Source organism: Zeugodacus cucurbitae, chromosome 3 (genome assembly GCF_028554725.1).
Source record: "Zeugodacus cucurbitae isolate PBARC_wt_2022May chromosome 3, idZeuCucr1.2, whole genome shotgun sequence".
In the NCBI taxonomy this organism is placed as follows: Eukaryota; Metazoa; Arthropoda; class Insecta; order Diptera; family Tephritidae; genus Zeugodacus; species Zeugodacus cucurbitae.
Window position 1 is genome coordinate 57,995,971 of NC_071668.1, and position 25,933 is coordinate 58,021,903.

A 25,933-nucleotide genomic window follows, 5' to 3' on the forward strand; every position below is an offset into this window, starting at 1 on the left:
TTGCAGTGAAAGTAAACAAAAAATAGTTAAATTAAATACATTAAAACAAAGAAAAATTTGTTACTAATAGTTTTAAAGTGCAATTTTAACCGCTGACAAGTGAATAGGCAAATAAAACATACGACAGAAAGAAGGGCGAGCCAAAATGAAAAAGTACATTTCTGCAGCCCCAGCGTTTGTGCAGGCAGCTGAGTGTGTACTTGATGAAAATTGAGATTTATTCACTGTTTCTACTAGTTTTGGAAGCTGCAGTAACAAAAATTCTGATACAATTGTTTGATATTAGTGTAAAAATAATTAAATTGCGTGAATGTGCCGAATTTAGTTACGTCCCGTTACAGTGAAGCAAATGAAAGTAATATGCAGCAGAGACCAGATGCCAGTGATTATAGTGTTGACTAAAATGAGTTTCCAATTAGTTTTTAGTGCTCCTCTTGGGTGTTATTAATTGATTTTCTTATAATAAAGTTGCAATATGGAGTGCATATATACATACTTATCTAACTAATAATGTGCATAAGTAGTTACAATTGTACATATTTATTCGTCATAAATACATGTACCTACAAATATGTAATTAAATCCGGGCATAAAGAAGTGAAAATGTAAGAAGCAGAAAAGGCACAGAAGATACAAGTGTAAACATACAAAGCGGGTGTATAGAAATGCTAAAAAGTGTAGATTCAAGATTGTTTAAAATATAAAAAGGGATTTTTTATTAACTGCATAAACTCGTTTCCACAAATGTAAAAAATTTTACAAAATTAATTTCAATAAGAGTTAGCAAGTTTGTAACCAAACATTTTTAACACAATTTTTGGATATATTGACTAGGTTATGTTAATAGGATAAATAGGAACTGGAAGAAAGTGGTCTTGAAAAATATTAATTACTTCAATATTAGCTGCATAAAGATAAGATTCAAGTTGCTGAGGCAACTGACATTTATTTTTCAGATATATGTATGCATCTACATAAAATCGGTCCATTTCGTTTTCATATTGTGGGAATAGAAATCTAAGTCTACAATTGGTTACATTGTTTTTTCAACAAACATACCCACAAAATGTATATAATTTGTATAATAAATTTAATTAAAGGAATTTTGTTAATATCAATGTTAATAAAAGATATAAAATAATTTAGAATACATATTTATATGTATGTATATAAAATAGTATATCGTTTGCTGGGTATTCATATCAGAAAAACATATTTTTTGCTTGTTTCTATTTTGAGAATTATAGAAAATATGTATGGGCATTAAAATCTTAATATTTTTGATAAATTGTTCTCATATAGTTCATATATTTAAAATTAAAATATTTATACCTTTTAGACCCACTAACGCTAAACACAACTGACATACATAGTTGTTTGTTAACAAAATAGTTAATATTGGCAAATCGAATTCGTGTCGCTAACTACAAATCGAGACTACTTTAGCTCACTTGCTTTTTGAAAGTTGCTCATCTACTTATTGAACGTGCTAGAATTGCAGTGAAAGCGTAACAGCGTAAAAAATAAATTAGTGGATTTAAATGTAATAACGATAAATCTACGCTGTGAAATTTATAACATTGAGTGATAGAAAAGTCGTCGGAATTAAAACTCATATTTGCTAATTTAATGAAATAGATATCTAAAATTATAAAAAAAAATATTTGGATACGACTATTCAAATTTATAAATATTAAAAACAATCAGTCTAATAATAAAACAATGTTATCTGCCTGCCGACCACAAAGTATGTTGCTGTATTAGATAAAAATATCAAATTGGACTTTTTGAGGTAAGACAAATATTATTTTAACTATTAATTTTTTTTAACTACAGTTCAACTTCCCTAACTCGAATCACCATAATTTAAAACTTCGAATTAGAGAGACTTTCGAGTTACGGGAGGTAATTTGTATGAAATTTTATTTATATTGCCAATTCAAGAGATTGAGTTATGGAGAAATTTTAGTTAAGAAGTTCGAGTTATGGAAGTTCAACCGTATTTACATACTTGTACAAATGTTTTACTGATTTTTCTTTATACGTGATATGTGAAAATTAATTCAATTTTTTTCAATGCATAAAAACCTAAAGGTCAAACGCATGCTTTTACCTTAAAATCTACTGCTTAAAAACAATAAAAAACACTATAGCTCTAATCAAGGGTTAGCTTTATGTTTGTTCGCACCTATTGCACTTGTAAAATGCTGCTTTCAACTTCTTTCTATTTCGCATGATAATTTTCTTTGTGAACAAATTACATTCGCAAATTCAGCAAAATATTTACTCAACCGCACAATTGTCTTATCTCAAGCAAAATGCCTTTATTTGTACAGTTTTAACTCATTTGTCCGCCCACAAAGCTGTAATAAAGTGAAAATAATTTCACACATACTATGTGTGCTACTCCTTTCTATGTCATTCATTTGCCATATTTTGCGCTATCAGATGCCACCAACAATGGCCGGTACTTTGCATATACACATTTAACTGAACATTCATACATACAAATAAAATTCCATTTCATCGCACCCAGTTATGCACGGCATATGCTATCATATGTAAAAGTCCATATATATAAATCCTTTAATGCCGCAACTGGCCCAAGGCGCACACACCCTTTCGACTTGTTCATATTTTAGTGCAAAAAAGGACAGCTTGGAATGCGAAAGAGAATCATCATGCCTTTGTGCCGGCATGCGAATTCAGCTTTTCATTTATATTATTTGCATTGTCACCGAAAATACCAGTGCTGCCACATGCCATGCTTTGCTTCTAACTATGTGCTATACCCTACCTTAATATCACCCCCCGATAATACATAGAAGGGAGCTATGTACTTCCTGCCTTAACTTCATTGTCCTGTGGTTGTTTTGAAGCTATGTGGGTGGCCGTATTTTGTCGTCCACACATAATCTCAATATCTATGTGTATTTTCCTTACATTTTAGTAGCTATACGACTGATGTTTCATTTGTTTTTTGGTTTAAGGTTATGGTCGAATATTTTTTAAAACTAGTATTTTTTTAAATATTAAGCAAGATATAATGTTCTATAGTCTATAAAAAATCAAGGTTTAGGATCATAGATTTATAAATGTCTGCGTTAGAAAGTCTTAAAACCTGAAAAAATTCTTTGAAATAGGAGAATTAGTTTCTTCAAGGCTAATGTAGAACCCAGAAACATTTTTTAATAACCTTTGATTGCAGAAGAAGCTTGGTAATATTTCAGACAAATTTTAATGTTTTTTTGAATGGAATTAGTTATAAAGGATTTTTCAATAAAACCCCTACAAAAGCTTTTGAAATAAAACAAAAACGGTTTGGGATATCAATGAATATCCTACAAAGTACATTCGAAGCCATTATGTATGGAACTCTTTTGCATGACCACCACGGTCACATTTGCTGAACCAAATTTTCCTGAGATAACACGTTCATCAAACTTGGTTTTCAATAACTCGATTGTAACATTCGCTGTGTGGCTTGTGGTGCCATGCTGTTGGAACAACATATTGTCCAAGTCCATATAACCAAATCGGGCCAAAAATATTCGGTTATCATGGAACGGTCAGACAGAAAGATTATGACTAACATAAATTGTACGTAGCGCTTTTAAAGTTGAGGTCATTGACTCCGAATCTCGGTTGTAAATTTTAATAATTTCTTCGCGTTGTTAGATCGTATATCTTTCAATGATGAAATGACAAACCTAACTGAGAGAAATGTCAAAAGAGTGGGGGAAAATGTGGCGCCGTTTGCTTTCCCTATTGGTCTACTTTTGTAACGTCTCGTTTTGAAAAAAGATCAAACAATTAAACTAATTCAGATAGATTGCCTTAATCATATAGATCTGGAAAAGCCAGTGTTACATGGGTTTGATGATAACTCTTCTTTATCATTCTTGGAGTTACCAATACTATCTTCTGAATTGAACTATTATGAGGTATAAACAGATATAATAATAATTAGAAATAGCAAATATTTAACTATCAAACCATAAAAAAATAGATGTTATGTCGATCCTGCCAGGAGTCGAACCTGGAATCTTCTGATCCGTAGTCAGACGCGTTATCCATTGCGCCACAGGACCGGTTATCATGAACCCGACTACAATTTGTAACGAATTTACAATATTGTTTTTTTTAATATAAAATATTTTAAAATATTTCAATTATAGAATTAAAAAAAAAAAACTATTTTAAATAATAGAAATATGTAATTATTATAGACTCAACATTATATATTCATTTCCGTTGAAGAATTAAGTTTCTATATTTTTTTAAATTTTCATTAAAATTTTAAACAAAAAATAGAACAGTCATCGATCCTGCCAGGAGTCGAACCTGGAATCTTCTGATCCGTAGTCAGACGCGTTATCCATTGCGCCACAGGACCGGTTATCAAATGTAAAACCAAAAGACATTCATTCACCGTACACTATACAGTTGAATAGTTGTTGTACACGCTGAGTGACATTAAGAGTGCTTCGGTAGAAAGGCAAATGTGAAGAAGAGTAAACAAAAGCCGAAATAAAAAATGTGTACAAATATTATTAGATTATATATATAGTGTGGTACTTATGTTAATGACATGGGTATGTATTCAAGTATATAATTTGTATGTAGATATGTGTAGGCTTTGCGTGAGTTTCGGCAACAATAAAAAACATAAATGAATGCATAAAATGATAAGGGTCAGTTGAATAATGTTAAATAATTAGACATATTAAATATAGAATATCAGCATGGGTATTAGAATGAGTCACAGGCCGGTGATAAGCTGTATATTGTGGATTAGGTTCCCATGTGTATGTTTGTAAGCAAAATTGGAACTTTATTATTACAATGTAAGAAGGATATTGCATTATAACTAGATCATAAATGAACTGTCAATTTTTATAGTAAATCTAGAACGTCAGGTTCTAAAATATTTTATCCTATCGTCTTATCGTTCTTGATTATATATACTATATATACATATATTCTCACAACAGCCGGTTCTGCGGTACCGCAATTGACCCAGATTTTATACGATGTTGTTGCGGTGATCCGAACTTGTTAGGATTAGTAAGTCGCTGCCTAAATTTGTTCGGTATTTTTTCGGGATTTCATCAAACCACCAGTTTTAATTTCTTACTATCATAGAAGCGTTGTCTGTCATATAAAGAGTGATCCATTTCGATGTTCCCTACTTTTTTAAAGAATAAAATACATAAAATTCAAATTTAATGGGTGATGTTTATTATCATTCCAAAGAACATTCTTTAGCATTTATTTTTTAAAGATTATCTCTTATCGCCTACGTCTCAAATAATCCATCCGTTGAATCCAATGGCGAAAGACACGCCTGATGTCTTAATCGAAGGGGGATTGTCCGCATAGGCTTTAGACTTTACATATCCCCATAGGAAAAAGTCTAACAGTGTGATATCTCACTATTTTGGTGGCCAATTGACCGACCCAAGACGTGAAATTATCTGCTCACGGAAGTGTTCTCTTAATAAATCTTTATCTTGTGTGGGAAGTGATGCCGGTTGGTTGAAACCAAATGTCGTCGAGATCACGAGTTTCAATTTCAGACAACAAATAGTCGGTTGCCATTGACGGCTACGATCTTACCGGGATCATTTTTGAAGAAATATGGACAGATGACCGGCCAGAAATAGGTATCATTGCTGAACAGAGTTTGGTTCGTAAACGTCGGATCTTCTTGGAACTTTTCAAGAGCCCATAAAGCGAAACGATGTCGATCTCGACGTTAAAATGCGCTATCGTTCCATACGATAGTCCGAGTTGTTGTGAACGGCGCCGAATCGATTCTTCACGGTCTTCGTATACACTCTCAGCTATGGTTGCTATATTTTCTTCAATGCCTGCTGGACGTGGTCTATTCTTTTGAAGGTTATCCAATAATGAATGTTGGGTCTTAAGATGGTGTTGCGAATAGTACGCTTAAGTTGGCCATAAGTTGAGCGAAGCGCGCGAAACATATTCTTTACAGAACGTGATATACGTAAGTATTTCCATGATGAAATACCAAACAATACTGAACCAACATACCATGACAGCTTTACACTACTCACGCGTGATCTGTAAAAAAAAGGCTATTGAAAATAATACCTCTACTTGGATCACCTGATATATGTATATTTTCTTCTTCGTCTTCTCGTATTTACAGCACATGTTCGTATGTATTAAGTTAAATTATAACAACATAAATCTGTAGATATTCATATTTAAGAGGAAGAAATACTTTATGACCACGTAAAACTGCTCGGCATGAGCCTAGCACACGCGTAAAGCTTTTGCATAAGTCAACTAACATTTAATAAGATTTATCGCTTTTGTTAGACTTTCACTAAACGTATGCACTCGCGAAGCATTAAAAAACTATAAATTGTAAAGAACAAACTCTCAAAAGAAATATATGGAGATGGAAAAGGAAGTTCCAGCAAAAAAAGCGTAATAGAGAGCAGCGAAAAAAATATTTCAATGTCAATTTTTTAACACAACATAAAGACAATTTTTAAAGACTTTTTTCATTTTTTTAAGTCTTTGGTACTAAACAGGAAGTCTCTCGCACATGTATGTCCCTCTACTTCGGCTGCTCCGTCTTTGTCATATTCTTCTGGTGTTCCAAAAGCTGTTTAATGAACGCTTGTCAATTGACAAACGCTAACAGCTGATTACAGTTGACTGTCACTGCTGCTGCTGCAACTTTATGAGGTGAAGAAAAGTTCTTAAATGAATTAATTTGTAAATTATGTCTCATACATCATTCATGAGAGTTCAATGCAATTTTTTATTGAGAATTTCGTCTAAGAAAACTCGAAACATAAATATAGTAAAAAAAACAAATACACACATATGTATGTACATTCCATATATAGTGACAGCACTGTAGGGTGTGCTGCTGCTCTGTCAGACACGTGTCCGAGTGTGTTAAATTTCAACGCACATTTCCGGCCAGCTCGTCTGTAGTCGCTCTCACCATGCGTTAAACGGCACTCAGCACTCACTTTAACTTTGCACCGCAGTTTTTTTAAGTTGTCTGTTTATTTAATATTAATTGGTTGTTTTGCTTTACTTTCTTTCCGAGATCACAAGTGGTGTGTGGATCAGTTACAACTTTTTTAGAATTACATTTGGGTGATTGTGTATCCCCATGCATTTTAAAGCTTTATCTGACTTTCTCTTCATTTAGGCATATTTTAAAGAGCGAGCATGTGAAGAATATGTTTCATCGGAGGAAAGAAGAGAATATTTATTGTTAATGTGATGCACTGAAAGATCACTTGATGTCTAAGTTACCTCAATATTCTCTCAGTCTAATACTCGCCTTAGTTAGTACATTTGTGAATGTTTAGATCATATACGGGGTTCGGTTGTATCATGTCTATATATCAGCTAAGAATTCCGAAACCTGCCTTCGATTTGATTGATCGAGACCCTTTCTGTAAATTGATATACAATTGAACTTCCATAACTCGAACTGCTCTAACTCGAAGTTCTCCATAATTCGAACTATTGAATTGGCAATATAAGTCAAAATTTATACAAATTATATTCTGTAACTCGGAAGTCTCTCTAACTCGAAGTTTTTTTGTGGATTATGGTGATTCGAGTTAGAGAAGTTCCACTGTACATTTTTAAATGTCTATACTCTTATGAACATTTGGGTTATAATCTTATTCATCAGTAAATAATCTACCCATCTTAAATTTAGTGGTTTATTCAACTCTTTGCGTGATAATAGACTCCAATATTCCTCTATCTATAATTGATTCCAATAAGTAAGTTTTCATTATAAGACTTTCTTAAACCCTTCTGAAGAACAAGGTCTTTTACTCAACACTTTCTCTATGTATGCGGACTGTAGATGAGCTTGGTGGTCATAAGCTATTTTTGAGGAATTGTACCGTTTTGTTGAATATAGATAAGTCTAGGGACTATTGGAGCAGATTAGCTGTATGCTTCCGACTACTAAAATTATACTTAATTGGAAATAAATCGTATTAATTTGGAAACAAACCGCAAACGATAAAACTAGACTTCTATGTGGAACACCATATTTTAATCAAATAAATTTAAATTTAGCGAAGCTAAAAACTTTTTTTCGGGCCTATAGTTCCCGATATAGATCACTATATACTGACCATCAATCGCCTGAAGTAAAATTGCGGAGCTTAGGTTAGACAGAGATCACAAGGTTTCCCATTTCGACAGTTGAAACAACGGTTCTTTGTGAAGATAAGAATCCTTAGGTATGTTTCAAGATACTCTCATATCATATATCTGGTACAAATCCACACTATTTCTGTAGTATGCAATATACTTAAAGACTTTATTCAGCTTTACTTATAATGCCATGTTTCGAATACATTATTTCCTTAAAAGACCTTCCAAACTTATTTTTCTTCCATACATCTCTTCCACACAACAATTTTCTCAACTGCATTCTAACACAACCCATAAATTTCATAAGTGATATGCTACCACATATCTTTCGCAAGCATTCTAATGATCTGCTACATGAATAAACGGTATTCCGCAATGAAAATTTGCATTTCTGAACTTGGACTCTACTCTTGCTCGCATGCACCCACATATTACCGGTACTGGCGTTCGTATTTTCATAGACTGCCTAGCATGTGTTGGCAAATTAATTAATGCGCGAATTGAAATAAATTGTTGCCAATAGATTTTAGTCGTGGCGGCAACTGTTATACTACCCTTGCACTTGAACTTGTGCTAAAATGAAACTAACAATGAAATAACGAATTACCTCGTTAAACAAATGCGCAGAAGGATGAGTGTGTGAAAAATCGCATTTTAATTGCATTGGCCACCATTAATCACCCCCACTTGTTTGGCTTCCGAACTAATTTACAGTGGAATATATCAAATAGTGTTAGGTAATTGTGATTGCAATAGTAGGAATAGAATAGAATATTGAAATAGTAAAATTGAATGTAATTTTTTGTTGTATTTTAAGTAGATTTTCGATTTGTTTAGAATTTAGGAATTTAAGCAATATTTCTCAACTGGGAGAACGTTTGAGGACCAGTATAAAATTATTCTTGTCATCAGCAGGAATTTGGACATAATTCTGTGTATGAAGAGAGATTGGGTTAAATACATCTCATTAAAAAGTGGATCAGGCTACAAATAGATTTTTCTCTGAAAAGTTCATAGAAAAGCTGTCAGAGATTGTTTGAAATCTTTAGAAAACCTTAAAACTGACTCTGAACATCATTGAAAAATTCATTTAATTATTGATGTTTTCATGTATGAAGATTCGATAATCCATTTCAAGGGAAGCTATTTATTTTTTAAAGAAAAAAACACAGAAAATTCAAATTTAATAGGGAATATTTATTATCATCCGAAAGAGCATTCTATGGCATTTTTTTTTTTTAAGATGATCTCTTTCAAATGTTGGCCGTGGTTACGTCTCAGATGATCCATCCGTTGAGTCCAATTTTCCATCACCCGTTCGAGCATTTCGTCAAATTGACGTGTTATGTTTTGTTCAAAGGCCTGAATCGAAGCGGAATTATCCGTATAGACTTTGGTCTTTACATATCCCTACAGGAAAAAGTCTAATGGTGTGATATCACACGATCTTGGTGGCCAGGCGACTGACCCAAAAGGTGAAATTATCTGCTCACCGAAGTGTTCTCTCAATAAATGCATTGATTGATGTGTTGTGTGGGAAGTGGCGCCGTCTTGTTGAAACCAAATGTCGCCGAGATCACGAGCTTCAATTTCAGGCATCAAATAGTCGATTAGACGGTTACGTTCTCGTTCTTGAAGAAATATGGACCGATGATTCCACCGGCCCACAAACCACACCAAACCGTTGTTTTTTCAGGATGAAATGGCAGCTCTTGCATTTCTTCAGGTTGCTCTTCGTCCCAAATGTCGCAATTTTGCTTGATTACGTATCCATTGAGCCAGAAATGAGCCTAATCGCTGAACAGAATTTGGTTCGAAAACGTCGGATCTTCTATTTAAGAGTCGAAGCGACGTCTTTAAGATCTCGACGTGAAATGCGCTAAGTAGTTCCAAACGTCAGTCCGAACTGGTAACTGCGCCAAAATGACTCTCCAAGGTCTTTGTGTACACTCTCAGGTACGGCTGCTATATTTTTTTCATGATGAAATGCCAAAGAATACAGAACAAAAATAACATGACGCGACTCACGGGTGATCTGTCAAAAAAAGGCTTTTGAAAAAAGTACCTCTACTTGGATCACCTGACATTGAATAAAACAACTAATTTCGAGGTTAGGTTGATCAAAAAACAAAATAATAAGCGAGTTCTACCTCGTAATTACACAGGGTTGCTACTTTATAACTGTATTACATTGTTTTTTGATACGATGACGCAATCAAAGAAATGTTTGCGCTACTCCGATAACAACGTCTTCGCTCAAACTCTCGATTGGCGAAGAAAGGCGAATTGGTGCATAAAATTTATTCAGACTTTATTTATTTCTGCTGCTCTAATACATACAAATACACCAAGCAGGAAAATACATAAATATTACAAAGCAAAACGAGCAGCGGAAGAATTATGGCAAACTAATAATGCAACTGCAGCGACAGCATCTTTGGTGGCGACAACAACCAACCGACGAACCCAAGGGAAATGCATTGTCTGCAAGTGAGCAAGAGCGGGGTCTTTTCCTGTTTCTTACGAAATTAAAAAAAAACGGCAGCAAAGGAATGTAGTAGTAGTAGCTTACATAAATATTAAAAATAAAGAAAACAACAATAACAACACAAATCCAATTCATTAAGTAACGCGTTGCTGGCAAAAATTTGTGCTGCACTCATTTCTTCTCTTCTCCCTGTCATGTTACGCTTCACTGCGCTGCTGTATAAATACTGCTATATATGAGCGACTGCTTTCCTGCCACAGTTTCCGCCTTCAGCTGCAGGCTGCAGCCCAACTGATCAAAAGGAAGTCACAGCGCACACAGAGGTGAAGTTGGTGGTTTCCGGTTTCAAGGAAGTGTGCTGCTTGATTTTTAATTTCTTATGCTTCTCCCTCTATCTCTGGGCGTCGACCGCTCCTTTGGTTTATGCATTGGCTTCAGACTACTGCTAGTTATATATGGCTCAATTCAAGTTGCCCACATCTTTCCCAATACTCGGTAAGCAGCCGCAAGTATCATTTTATGTCCACAGCGAATTCTTTAAGTCAAGCAATGTCATAAAGTCGGCAAATAATAATGTGCGGTAGTCTTACTCTTCATTTTTTTTAACTACTCACTTACTTAGTTTCGTGTGTTTGCTTGTCGAGTTGCTAAGTAATGTTTGTTTTTATTATCATGACTGCAGCCAGAGTTGCATGCCAGTGGTTAAGGGAGCCAACCAACAGCATCTTTACCAGCGTGCCATCGACCCACTCAGCCGCAATGCAACGAGATTTGGAGCACTGTTGATGAGTTGAAACAATGCTGGTTTGCTGTAGCCATCGTCGAAGCAATCGTCGTGCTATTTGGAGCGTAGACTTGTGGCTCTAAATATCCGTATATGCGAGTATGTTTATGAGTGTGTTTGCAACTGAAATTGCTGGTTTTTGGCATGCGGTAGCAGCACGGGAGTTGCCGGCACAAATTGAAAGCTGTTTTTGCAGCGCGATTCACTTGTGTTTATAGTTTTGCGAATCATCTCTTTTAATTTTCTCCATAAATATAAACGTAAATGTCTTAATTCGACTTTGAAGCTCACACTATTCGATCGTTAATAGACAGGTATTATTCGTTTCGCGTTCGTTTAGTGTAGTTAAATTTATGTAGTATTGTACAGAGAAACTTCAATAATTTTTGTCACAACATCCTTCATCACCCTGTTTGTTCTGTTGCTCTGTTGATCAATCAAATGATTATCACGCCAGTGTTTGGAGAGTGGCGAATCGAAATGATAGCTGTCTTAAATTCAAAATACTGATTTAATTAAATTATGAAATTAGTAATTATATAATGAAAACATTCATTGGGATCTGGCGATTTTGATTCGGGACCATCCTCATCAAGAAAACCAATGATTATTCGGTTACGGACCACATCAGCGAACGACTTTTTCTGTACCTCGCCTCTTGTCTTCGGTCTTTTAGCTGACGGCTTAGCCTCTTCAGCAGACCGCCGTTTCTGACTGTGCAAGCTTACAATTTGGTAATACTGCTTTCGCACAGTCGATTGACTCTTAGAGCTCTTTTGTGTGCTCCTCCTTGGTTGGCGGTGTACCCTTTTAAATATGTAGGCAGCACGACGCGTCTCCGCATACTTAGCTTTTTTCGGGTGTTCGAGCTTAACCATAGGCCATACTTTGCCGAAAGTACTTCCAGCAGCCTCACCTATGACATCTCCCGTCGCCATCTGCTAAGTAGTCTGATTATGGATAGTAGGCTTGGCTTCCTGGAGGTAGGTTTAGCTGCACCTCCAGTACTAGTGCGGTACAGTACCTCTAGGCCAAGCATAGCACCTGCCTTTGAATTTTACGTTTTAAATCTCGCTATAATCGCTGAATACTTCAAGGTATAACTGTTTCCTTTCGATTTTTTTGAAGCAGGGCCGGACTCTCTTGGTGTCTTACGTAAGTAAGCCTATCTTATTACGGAGGTCGCCAGGTATCCGTAAGCCATTAATGGATACTTGAATGTATTTCAGAAAAGAAAATAATTTTGACTCCCTGAATATAGTTGAAATAACCATGATCTCACCTCAAAAAAAAAAAAATTAAGCTACTGTTTACACTAAAGTTTGCATTTGAAAATAGAAGAGCTCTAACTAATTACCGTTATAAAATGCATATAAATATATAATATCGTAACTGGTTTAAGCTTCTGTGTAAAGCTTACGCTTAAAAGAGTGGTTCTCAATCTATTGTTCAGATTTATTTTGGGCATTTCATTCGAATAATACTGTTATATTTTATTTAATTTTTTATTGTTTTTAATTCTAACCACAGAAGTGTAGCAATCATAGTTTGGGAAACAATATTTTAAATGTAATAAGCTTAGTACGAAATTAGTAGTCTTTAAAGTAATAATAAATGCTAATGTGAATATTACGATTTGCTTGGCTGCGCTTCACCTCCTTATCTCATATTACAAAATTTATGTGTGGAAGTAATTTATCAATTGCTTTCTTTCCTCTTTTTAAAGCATTCGTAAATATTAGTTATTTTTTTCTTCAATTTGCCATTTTTTCTGTAGAAATTTTAATCTTCAACACAGTAGTTATATGTATACAACTCTGGAGTCTCTCTTATTTATTATTTCTTCTCTGCATGGTGACTTTCATCCATATAAAATTTCAAAACATGAATACCTCGTATTTAATGGCAGTCATTATTCAAATGTTGTATATATGTGTGTACATATATGGTATCTATATTTTTTACATATTTATATTGTGAGCTTATATGTCGATTTTGCTCATGCGCTGTATTTCTCCATATAACTATATATTAGACAATCGTGTTAAAAGACCTTGCAAAACCACAAGTTTTTGAAGTCCTATAGAAACACGTACGAGCTGTTCAAAAAATATCGGGAATTTTCGTGTTTTGGAAAAATGGTAATTCATTCACCTTCAAAGTAGTCACTATTCAATATTATGTTCTTATGCCAGCGTTTCTTCCAATCTTCGAAATTTTTTTGGTATATCCTTTGGCTCTATCCGCGATTTCTCGTATGTTTGTAAAACCAGGTCCCTTCAAGGATCTCTTTATTTTTGGAAATAGGAAAAAGTCAGACGGATTCATGTCTGGCGAATATGGAGACTGGGGTATCGATACAGTAATGTTTTTGGCTAATAACTCCACATGGTATTGTAAAGAAGATTGCTATTAGAAGAACTTTCAAGAACTTCTGAGACATTCAGGTGATTCTATAATATACTTAGCGTACCAAGCTATGACATTTATCCTTAACCAATAAAAAATAGCTTCTAAAATGTTGAAGACTGGCAATTGGATAAATGTACTTTGCCTTCCAACTCTCTAAAGACAATTACTAATGAACTATCTTAAAGATGCTATTCGAAAAATAGGTCAACATATATTTGAGTAGGGCTAAAGGAACATACGGATCTATTTCTTTTAATTTAAGGGCCAGCCATATTTACTTAGTGTTTAAAAATATCTTATTAGTGCTAGTCGTAGGGTTGGAATGATTTCGTCGTAAACTTTGTACTAGGTAAATGAAAATATGTATATAAATTATATTTGTAGGAGGAGCACTGGCGGATCCAGAAACACATTTTTTTGTGTATTTTTCCCAAAGTAGAAATTTGACGCTAAAAAAGCTCGAGAAATATTTTTTTTTATGAAAGGGTGATCAACTGTTCAGAACAAAACTTTCTTGCGGAGATGAAAATGTGGAAACAGCGAACTTCAGGCAAGCATTTTCGGAATGCTCTCGAAGCCTTAGAAGCAGTGAACAAAACGTCTTTTGGAAATGTTTTCAAGATTTTACGCATATTGGCGTTATTGCCTGTTTCAATAGCATCACCGGAAAGAAACCTATTACGAAATACGACAGTTCAAGATAGGCTTATTGGTCTAGCATCAATGAATATTCATAGGGATATTGATCTGTCAGTTGATGAAATACTAGAAGAATTCTTTCAAAAACCAAGGAAAATATAACATGGAATGTGAGATCCCGTGTAATCCTCAATTAATCACTGAGCTTCAGCGATACTGCTTGTACAAATGTAGAGAAAATTCGAATTATATGAATAACAACAAAAATCTTGTAACTTATTATAATTGCTTATAATTTAATGTGATTTTTTGGATCAATAACCTCATTCCAAACCCATATCAACAAACATATATTTTTCTCTGAGTTTAGGGGGTGTTTTAACACCAAAAACGCCAAGGGCCAAATCTGGTTGAGTTTGGTCGACTAGTTGTTGAGTTATCAGAGTTTACCTTAAAGTGTTGCTATGTCCATTCTCCAGTTTTATATAGACTCACAGTAGTATTTTTCGCACTTTTAATAGTTTTCAACATAAAAGTATAGTTTCGTCATCTTGATTGCATTGGTATATATAGCACTATGCCTATCTTGATTAGTTGAAAGTATTGTAAATATGTAAAGATACCATATATACTTTACATAACAAGATGACTACGACATATCGAAGCAACCTGGTATTTACTTGTATTATTCCGTAGTCATAAGTTGTTGTTGTCGCTGCAAATATTTACCTACCTAAGCACCTAGCTTGTAAAAGACATTAAGTGACTTACTGTGGAATGTAATAAATATTATTATAGTAAAGCATACTTTTACTTACATGAAAGTATTTCGCTGCTCTTATGCGCTGCTATGCAATGTTAAGTACGCGTGAACGGCTGTGTGTGTTTGGTTGCGCATAAACCATATTGCAACTGCAAAGGGCCAAATGGTGCAGCAAAAACCCGAGTAGTGTTCAGCTCAACTGTAACACTCAACGTAATAAGCAACAAAAACAACAACAACAAAAGCAAATATTTTCAGTGCTAACAAAAACAAAAAGCGTTGCAGTTTTTATAAACTGCGTTCCAAGTGCTGTACATACATACACATGCTCGTATGTACATGCATGTATGTATCTACATACACATGCTAGTTTGTGAGAGTTTGTTCATATATTTGTAGCTCACCTGCACACCTGCCGCTATTCATGTATGTGTGCATGTTTGTATGTATTATAACACATCAGCAAATACAATTAAGCGAAAAAATCGTTATATATGGCATGCCTTTGAATTACATATTATTCATTTTTTTTGCGGAACAAACTACGGCTACACATAAAAGGCTACACGTAAAAGGCTTTAAGTGAAGCTGATAAACCAACAACAACAACAACACTACTGGTGCTACATGGAATTTCATATTTGCTGTTGAGGGTTGCGGTGACTGTGGTGGCTCCGGTACACAACGGAAGCCAGTTGCGCAAGGGCAGTGACCAGTAATTGGCTGTTGTAGTTGCTTAGTTACAAACATGCATACAAACAGTTGTAGATATGTATGATATATATGGGCATGTAATACGTGTTTCTTAAAAAGGGTTCTAAATATGTGGGTTTTCTATTGTTATTGTTGAAATTTTATATCAACAACTCAAATCGCGTTTGTTCTTATTGTTATAGTATCCAAACCGAGTATCGTATAGATAATGACAGTATAGACAAATAAAGGGCAGATGCTATTATGCAATCGAACTTTAAGTAATTCGAAGATACATATATAATTTCAGTGCTTAAGGAATTAACCTTAAATCATAAAATTTTCCAATGTAAGACTGCAAATGTCCGTATCTATCCGTCTACCAAATTCAGCTAGCATATTCTAAGCGGAAGTGATGTGCATAGAGAAGGCCTGTGAAGGTCTATTGAATAACTACAAGAGGATACATAAAGGCAGATAGCCAGCACCACTCCTGGCCTTGTCGGCGCCAAAGACTAAGTCCAGCGTAGTCCATAACTGCAAGAAGACATTGAGCTCACTGGAAGACAAATTCCATCTAGACTTGATCTGGGTTCCTGGCCAAAGAACATTTTCGGTAACGTAATAGTAGAGTTGGCAAATGCAGGAGCCTCTCTAGACGAATCCGAGGCAGAGTTAATATCATGCCCGCTAGGATCGATCAAGAGGGAGCTCCATACATAATGTGAATAATTAACTGAGAACAGATGGAAATATACAACCAAATGCAAAATAAGTAAATAGATATGGCCAAAATATGGCAAGACAAGAACTAGGGACTTGTAAAATAAGCCCAGAAGAAGTATTTTCATACCTACAGCATTATAACGGAGCATTGGTCATTTGAAGAACATACGATGGAAATGGGTACGACCTACAACAACAGTTGTAAAAATTTCGTTTTTACTTTCTTTGTAAGAGTCCAGCCCTATTGCAGATCCGACACAGAACAATTAGAATCCATCAGGTATCAAACTTTAAACCAATGTCTACTTAAATCATATCGGACATACGCAGCTTCATCGAAAGCACAAAATGGTTTGAACAAAACGATGAAACGATAAGGCTACAAATAAAACCTTAAAACATCTTTTTTGACTAGAGCGACAAATCTTAAACAATATATGCTCTGGAACACCTCTGGAATTGTTGAAGCATGTCTATTTTTCTTTAACGAGATGTCTTACTTTGGATTTCTTTATGGAAATGTCTGACTTTTCGACATTAAATATTGTTTGGGAATAATGGAAAATGTTAAGATGTTGCTAACTATTATTTCTGTTAACGATAACTGATAGCTAGAGTGTATTACTGTTTCAAGATGTGACCTTTAAATATTCACTGTCATGTAGGGATGTGATCAGTAGAGGTATTAATGCAGATCAGATTAGTTGACATCGTAGTCTGAATAAGTTCGAGTGCATTTGAACTACGTAAAAAGCAAATAATGAATATTTCGATAGGTGGGTGGAAGAGCAAGCTCCGCTAACAACCTGAAGACTGCTCAAGATCAGCTTTCAGTTTTCTTTCGAGTTTTTAAAACTATGGTTGCTCCAGTTATTCAAACTAAGAAATCTGCTCAAATGTCAACCCTAACTAAACGGTTACTAGTTTCTAACCTTCTCATTATAATGTTCGATTGTTGAATGAAGAAACCGTTAATCAACACCGTTTCTTCTTCAATTGCTCGACTTTCGTCCGACACGTGACATCACAACAATTTGCTATGCACATCTTCTGTCACATGAAGATGAGCATCATCAGTGGAACTTTTACTTTCGATTCGTTCATTATTAATGTAAGATCTTGGCAGTAAATAAGTCCAATATCACGATTTCATGCCCAGCGTCAACAAAAAAATAAATTATTTCTCAACCTTTGCTTTGACGGCCGAACGAATGCCTCATCGCATGAATGAAAGTTTAAGGTTAGAAATTTTCAAATGAAAGCACAGTATAGTTGCAGTAAAGTTGTTGATTTGTTGTTTTTGTAATTGTAGCTCTTTTATTTTTTGCCGCCGTTTGCAGTTGCATGTCTGCATTTTCGGTCGGTTCAGTCGTCAACGTGTTACAAAAACAACAATATTATGTATGTACTACTTAATTTAACCTTTGACGCGCCACTTGGTAGACCGTTAGATTGTTTTTTCTATTTTTTTCGATTTGCCTCGTCGTTTTTCCAATATAATTTCCGTTTAATTTCACTGTAAAAAAATATTTTTGTATAATGTCAATTAAATGTGTTGCTTTTGCTTTTCATTTGAACGAGTTGAAAGGGCAAATTTCGATTCAATGTATAATATCTACTTACTTAACTTGAAATGTTAGTCATGCTGAATAAATGTGTTGAGAATTGTGAGAATGCGTACTTTAAGCACAGAAATCGAGAGTTGAGATGAATAAGACTAAATAATAAGATATGAATAGTAGATGCTCTCCTGAGATGTATGATATATTTCTCGGAACTTGTATCTAATTTATTTCAATTAAATAAAAATAAGTATCGGGATACTGTTGATTGGAAACTTGAGTATCCAACGATTTTGTAGAATTTGTAACCCATATGCAAATCCAATTGCTAGACATTAAAAAATACACTCTGCCTCGAAGTCACGTTTTCGTAAAAAGTACTCAAAAGAGAAAAGTAGAAAGTGATTTAATACTGTGAGAGAATAAAAGTCTATCGACGAATATGTGATTGTGGTTTTCGTCTATGGGTTTGGATATATTTTATTGCGTTGTTTTGTAATCTCAATTCGTTTTTATGAAGCGAGTGTTATTTCGTCGCGTGCGGTTTGTTCGACTTACTGAATATTTCATAATTTGTAAATATTTAAAAATTATTTATTGCATAATAACATAATAAAATAAAAATAATAATGAATTTAAAAAATAATTACATTCCATAATTATAATTCTTTAAAATAAGGGAAATAAAGTTTTGTGGTCAACCAACGTTTATCGTATAAGAAAAGTGTGGAGCGAGACAGAGAGAGAGAGAGAGAGAGAGAGAGAGAGAGAAAGAGAGAGAGAGAGAGAGAGAGAGAGAGAGAAAGAGAGAGAGAGAGAGAGAGAGAGCAGAAATCCGGAAAGAGTTAGCTTATTGAATCGACTTTACATAGAAAGTTCCGCTTTTTATAAGCTTTATGCCGGTATTCTGCTTGTCACGATTGTCTCATGTCTCTAATTGTCACAATTGTTAATTAGTGGTGACTTTGTTAGTCAGGATATATCTTTTGGTATACTGGCAGATACAGTCTCAAAAATATTCCGTTCCTCCATTTTTGCGCTCTTTTTTGTGACCTGGTTTAAACCTGATCACAAATTAGAGACTGATATTGCTCAATTTGAGATGAGACAAACTCACTAGAATACCCAACAGTTATTAAATATATTTCACCATAGATTAGTCTCTATTAGAGACTGCTCACAGAGTATCGGCATTAATCTATTTCTCTTATTATTTATTCAATAAATGTTTTGCAAATTATTTCTTACTTGGTATTGAGCTTTGGTCTTAAGATTGGCATTACCTTTCTATCTTTTTATACATATAAATATCTTCTTCTTGACTGGCATAGACACCGCTTACGCGGTTATAGCCGAGTCCACAACAGCGCGCCACGCGTCTCTCCTTCTGGCAGTTTGGCGCCAATTGGTTATACCAAGCGAAGCCAGGTCCCTCTCCACCTGGTCCTTCCATCGGAGTGGAGGTCTCCCTCTTCCTCGACTTACACCAGCGGGTACTGCATCGAACACTTTCAGAGCTGGAGCACTTTCGTCCATTCGAACAACATGACCTAGCCAGCGTAGCCGCTGTCTTTTTATTCGCTGAACTATGTCAGTGTCTCGTACAGCTCATCGTTCCATCGTCTGCGGTATTCGCCGTTGCCAATGTTTAAGGGACCATAAATCTTCAGCAAAACCTTTCACTCGAAAACTTCTAGTGCCGTCTCATCGGATGTTGATATCGTCCACGCTTCTGCACCGTAAAGTAGGACGGGAATGATGAGAGACTTGTAGAGTTTGGTGGTTTGTTCGTCGAGAGAGGACTTTACTTTTCAATTGCCTACTCAGCCCATAGTACCTGTTGGCAAGAGTGATTCTGCGTTGGATTTCCAGGCTGACATTGTTAATGATGTTAATGCTGGTTCCCAGATAGATGAAATTATCTACAACTTCACAGTTATGACTTCAACAGTGACGTGAGAGCCAAGACGCGAATGAGCTGACTATTTGTTTGACGACAGGAGATATTTCGTCTTGTCCTCGTTCACCACATATAAATATAACATCACTATTTTCCATGCTGATCCATCCACTTAAAAGCGGTCTGACGCCAATGACTTCCATAACAATTGCAGTCGATGAACCGTCATGCTTATCAGTTCTACTTTGCTTTTTTACATATATATTTTTGCACTATAACTACTCATTTATAATTAATGATTGGCTAAAAATAGTACTACGAGGCGCTCTAAAATTAATTGCAGGAAAATTTACACTTCTGTGCCCAAGTTGTGTCATTAATATAAAAAAATAATTAACACTCCCGTAGAACTTACATATTTATTACAAGTGTGACTAATTTAATAAAAACATAATGTTCTCATTATTCACACTATTTTTATAATGACTTAATTGTTTACTTTTCTTCGGTATTAAATGACAATTGTAAATGAATAATCTGCATTTTACGCCCTGCTATGACACTCGGTCTTGTCTACAGCTAACTGGTGTCATGTTTAGAACAGTAATCCCGTTATTTTCGGGATCCCGATTTTTTGAAGTATGTTTACATAAAACATACTTTTCAATTTGGTATGGAACTAATATTTTAGACCTAAAATAGTACTGTTATCGGTTCAATATACTCTTAAATACATTTTCTGCTCTATTTGGTTCCATATCCTAATCCTAAACCGTATCAAGCCCCGAGTAGAGACTAGAGACGGATATAATAGATCGTCCGTTCTGAATCAAATGCAACTTAGGAATCAGAAGGATTGTCTAAGAGCTTATAGTTATAAAATTTACATTTTTTTGGTAATTTGATGAGATCAGCTTCTCTGGTTCCAACTTTGAATAGATACACGTTAACAAGAATATATCAACGTCGTCAGCTTAACATTGTCCTAACCTACAATGTGCGAAACCAAATGATTCATTGAGTAAAATAGTGAGTTCGCAGCACGAAGGGATAAAGGGAATTTTCGTTTAAAAAAAATGTTTTTACATTCGTCTACATTAATGTTGTCGCCTTCTTTCAATTGTCGAAACATTTCTCAAACTCGATTTTTAGATAGCCTTTAGCTCAGTGAATGAAATGTTTAAGGGTCTCTTTATTTTTGAAAATAGGATAAAGTCACACGGAGTCGTGTTTGTGAATATGGAGACTGGGAGATCGTTACAGAGTTGTTTTTGGTCAAGAATTCACGAACAAGCAATGAAGTAGAAAATTTATAATTCCCGTTATTTTTTTGAACACGAATTATTTCTCTTTTAACTATATTTAAAGGGATTTAAAGAAAAATCCGAACCTGGAGAAAAACAGATCACTGACACTCACCTTATAAATTTTGCCGTAAAAATTAGTGACAAAATTTCGGGATTACTGAATTAAGCAAAAAATCGGGATATAACACACCTAAGTTGAATGGGAATGTTGAGAGGAGATAATCACTAGTAATGACTGTGTAATCTGTAATTTAATATATTTATTTTCTATAATCGTATATAAATATGTTTATATGGGAGCATTTGCGGTTTCTGGCGCTTTTAATTGTACATATAAATATGCATGAAGTACTTATATTTTGATGAGCAATGGGTGAGAATTTGTTTTTAGAAAATTTGAGATGATTACCTAATTCATTACAACTATGTTCATAGTTTTTTAAAACAAAAGCGGGAAATAGAATACACTTGAGTCATGACAGCACCACTACAATAGGAGAAAAATGACAGTCTATTGCATGCGATAAATTTTATATGAGCACAATAAGTTACATATCACGCTTATAGCCATAATTTCTTGAAATCACTTGCTCAAAAAGGCTTAACTTTTCACAAATTTATCCATTCCTCCAAAAAAAAAATTGGCCAAAATATGGCAAATAATTAAAAAAAACGCCGTGCTTGTGTACAGCTGCTTATAAGCAAAAAATCTGCTTTGAAATATACCAAAAATAGTACACACAATCGGGCGAAGATATATTACGATTTGTTAGAATCATGTAAACAACATTCGAAGCAGTTTTGGTATACATCGCCGCAGGCAACAAAGCGTACGTACGTGTGGCGGCCCCTCGCTGATTGCCTTCTAATTTCGTTTCAATCGATTTTTTATTGCTATTTATGTATTGTATATGCTTTCTTTGCAATTTCTTCGATCATAAAAAATACGTTAATACTAACAATTTGCTGAAATTCGGACATTTGAAATTGGCAGTATAGAACATTTGCAAATTTTCGCTTTGAAACAGTTTTTAATGGTTCCTATTTCGTGCTCTAAGGGATTCTAGTTAATTTTAGAATTTCGATTTTTTCGATTTATTTTGCATTGCCACCTCTGGCTCGCTTGCAGAAGTCTAGACGCTGAACCCAATTTTCGACAGTTTTTAAGCATAAATCGGCCGATACTGCCGCAATTTTACGTTCTTTATTCGTACGATGTTCATCAATCGTCGCTGGCTTGTTGGTATAGACTTAACGTAGCCCCGCCGGAAATAGTCTAACGGCGTCAAATCGCACGACCGAGGCGGTCAATTGATTGCGCCATTTCATGAGATAACACGTTCACCAAACAAGGATTTCAAAAAATTGATTGTCACATTCGCTGTGTGGCTTGTGGCGCCGTCCTGTTAGAACCACATATTGTCCAAACCCCTGTAGTGTCTTTCAAGCAGAAACAGGTAAACCTTGTTGCAATTAGTAGGAGTACTCACTGAGCACTGCCGAATGGGCATACATGATGGTTAGGAACCCTACCGAACTGAAACTGCTATAGCAGTATTGAGGAAAGCATGAGCATCGGCGACATGTAAGGGTCTTCTTTGTGATCCATACTTAGGATTTTTTTGGGATAACAATGGACCGGAACCTTCAGCTGTCCAAGTAGGATCCATCCCAACACCTGTCGAGAGGACTAGCCTTTCAACCTAACTTAACCTAACCTATGCCTTGTCTAGCTTGAAGACTCTGAATAGTCCAATATTTGGTAGACTTATTTATTGAGTAAAGGGTATATATGTACTTAGAGAGTATATATCTTAGAGAGTAGTGAATCGAACAAACCAAATCAATTAAATGTATTTCTTCCTTTGCTGGAGAAATGCTTCCTAACATTAAATCGAATACAATACGGCTATAATAAATATATATACTTATTGCAAAACAAAATCAATTCAAAACAACTTCTATTTATTTCAAAAACCAATTCAATGATTTATCAAACTGCCCTCATAATTGATAAGTGAAATTGCTTAAGATAGACCAAATAATCGTCGTCATGCCTAAGAAAGTGAGAGTGTTGTCTGAGCACATATTTTGTGATTACCAAAATGTTGTTGTTGTTATTATTTTGGTTTTTGTTGTTATTGTCACTACACCATTGTTTGTTGTAATGCATTTGGTGCATTTGTCAATTTGCCAAAAGTCAAAGCAACCAAACGGCAAATACAAATTTTCTCAACTTTCACTTTCACTTGAAAACAAAAAATTGCAGAAATTACATATACACATACACAGACACATAGAAATATATAAAAAGTACATATTTAAACGCACACGTTTAGTTGAATGCGCTGCGCTGCAGCATTTTATATATATTTTATAGTTTATATAAATATAGCTTATTTTTTATATGGTATATGTATACACAAATAAATACAATGCGTATGTATATGGCGTGCAATTACCGTTAGGCGCCGTTAGTGCATAATTTTTACGCCATGGTGTTGTGCCGTGTCGAATCATTTAACTTCAATGCATTTCATTAGCGCTCGCAAGCGTTTGTGACGGCGGCAGCGCCAGCATTGGCGACTGCGTGAAGCACGGTTGTTGCCTTTGTAATGGCGGCCTTTTATGTACAGCTGTTGTCAGTTTAACAACAACAAATTATATTAATCGAAATAAAAAAAAAAATTGGAAAATGAAAAAGGTGCAATGAATGAAGCTCCAGCGACAATCATGTAACCGACTGACACCTAATAAATTACATATAGACACTTTCGTATATCATTGAAGATATATGTATGTATGTATTTACCACAATGCATATTTGTGTGAATATGAAAGACACAATTTTTAATTTGCTTATTTTTATTTTACACTTTAATATACAATTATAATACATTAGGGTGGTTCTAAAATTTTTGAAAAACTTTTGTTTAAGGTAAAACAACCAGCACCTAGGCAGTTGGAAGGTCATTATGACCCGCGTTTCTGACCGAAAACGATCCCTCGAGGATGCTCTTAGGAAGGTTTATCTCGCCGCATTCATTGGTGTGCTTACTGGTCAATGTCCAATAGGTATTTGTACGTTGAGTTTAAGGGTCAAGCCATACGCCAGTTGTCAAAGCTGAAACACCTCGGTAGGCACAACTTCGGCGAACCCAACGAATTTACTGGAATTGGCATAAGCCGATTTAATAACTGTGTTATAGAGTCCAAACGCTTTGTCGAATTTGATACGTCAGCAGTACTTTGGTGCCAAAACAGTTGAAGGTTCTCTGCAGACGTGATTGTTTACCCCTGGACCTAGCCCAACATAACCTAAACCTACTCATCAGATTGTAAAGTTCGACACATTTTATAATTTGATTGACAAAAATATTTTAATTTCTCAAGATAGACGCAATTTTTATTAAAATGAGCCTTATTTCGAGGTCTATGTCAGGTGGTGTGTTTAAAAACTATCGGTTTCCCAGGTTTGGAGATTCCAAGTGTCAATTTATTATGTTGATATGCATGTTCTTGGTCAGCCTCCATGGTCACCAGACATGACTCCTTGTAACTTTTTCCTATTTCCAAAACTAAAGATAACTTTAAATGGTCGTCGTTTTGCAAGCATACGAGAAATCGCCGAAAGAGCCAAAGGCTTTCCAAAAAATAGAGTTTGAGAATTGTTTCGAAGATTGGAAGAAGCGCTGGCAGAAATGCATGATATCGAATGTGAACTATGTATTTTGAAGGCGAAAGCATTAATGTAGACAAATGAATAAATATGTTTTCAAAAACAAAAATTACCGTTATTTTCTGAACAAACCTTGTACATAATCTATGGCTTGATAGTGATTCCGGCATTATTCGAGAGAGTCTTGAATATTCCGTTATGAAGGACATCAGTGTAGATATTATAGATGTATGCACTGACTAAAGTCTAAAGATTCGTCTAAAATATTCACTTGGGATTTATAAATTTTTTTTTTTTAATTTTGAAGCATCACCCTAATGTGCATATTTGTAAACAATCATTAATATCTATACTTACCACACGGTTTACCAGATTTACTTATGGCCAAGAGAAAATAGGTACATGGGTATGATGAACGTGAGAGCGCATTTGATAATGACGTAGCAACTCTAACGCCCATGTTTTAATCAATTATGATCAGCGGCTTAGTGCTGTTGTGCTTAATTGAAAAGAAAATATTAGATGCAATCATGTATGTACATCTGTCTGTATGTATATTGAATAATGTGATTGCATATTTTAGAAAAAATAATTACCACAGATGACTATGTAAATCAATGACACTGATTATTGGATGACATCGAATTTAAGATGACACTAAACAATATGCAGAATTGTAACATGATTTTCTAAAAATACTTTAGACATAAAATTAAATATTTGGTTGGCGCTTAATAGGTTAATCAATTTGCAGATTAAAGAGGATATTTCCTATTTTTTTTGCGAATGACCTTGTTTACGA

The 25,933-nt window shown here is 34.8% G+C and overlaps 1 protein-coding gene and 2 non-coding genes across 5 annotated transcripts in view; 1 reads left to right on the forward strand and 2 right to left on the reverse strand.

Annotated features, from left to right (window-relative positions):
• Positions 1 to 25,933, forward strand: part of LOC105219268 (GTPase-activating protein CdGAPr) — a 179,135-nt gene that overhangs the window by 525 nt on the left and 152,677 nt on the right. For all 3 annotated transcript variants that reach the window (XM_054228247.1, XM_054228245.1, XM_054228246.1), the window contains exon 2: positions 1,340 to 1,792. The gene's annotated coding sequence lies outside the window, so the exon portion shown is untranslated. The remainder of the gene's footprint in view (positions 1 to 1,339; positions 1,793 to 25,933) is intronic.
• Trnar-acg (transfer RNA arginine (anticodon ACG)) lies at positions 4,019 to 4,091 on the reverse strand. The gene has a single exon. It is a non-coding gene; the product is annotated as a tRNA-Arg (tRNA).
• Trnar-acg (transfer RNA arginine (anticodon ACG)) lies at positions 4,324 to 4,396 on the reverse strand. Its single transcript has one exon. It is a non-coding gene; the product is annotated as a tRNA-Arg (tRNA).